Raw genomic sequence first — 638 nt, 5'->3', positions numbered from 1 at the left:
CCGCTCCTGCCGGCGCCGAACGACGCGCGCCGGCCCCCATTGAGCACGCAGCCTACCTCGCCATCTCCGCGGATGCTCTGAACTCCACAGAAGCCATCATCACCGACGGTCACCTGACAGCACTCTGGGGCCGCGCCGCGCCGCGGCAGCGGCCGCGCGACGCGCCGCCGCCGGGACACGCCGCCGACGACGGCGGCCGCGGGGAGTTGCGCCTGCTGCAGGGGCACGTCCCGCCAAACGGGGCGGTCGAGGGGTTCGCCGCCCCTGCTTGGCACGCGCCGGGGCGCCGATGGGGCCGCCTGTCGGATGTGATCTCGCTGCCCACCCCCGGGCCCGACCCTACGCCCGACGGCGCGGCGGCCTGGCCGCCGCGGCTCGCGCGCACGCTGCCGTTTGCGCGGTGGCTGCAGGTGGGGGCAGAGGGCCGCGCCTTGGTAGCGCCGGCCGCCGGCGGCGGCGACTTGATGGCGCAGAACACCCTGGTGAGTGCGAGCCCGCCTCAGCTTCGCCCCTGTCTCGCGGTTTCGACAAGTGCCGTGGCTTTCCGGGTGTGAGGGTGTCCATTGCCGAACGCGGACGGTCGGACGAGCCCGCCGCTGCGCGGTGGCGGCACGGGCGGCGGCGCCCGCAGCGGCGGG

This window comes from Monoraphidium neglectum (assembly GCF_000611645.1).
Source record: "Monoraphidium neglectum strain SAG 48.87 unplaced genomic scaffold scaffold04542, whole genome shotgun sequence".
Taxonomy (NCBI): domain Eukaryota; kingdom Viridiplantae; phylum Chlorophyta; class Chlorophyceae; order Sphaeropleales; family Selenastraceae; genus Monoraphidium; species Monoraphidium neglectum.
Note: the sequence above shows the minus strand (reverse complement) of the source record.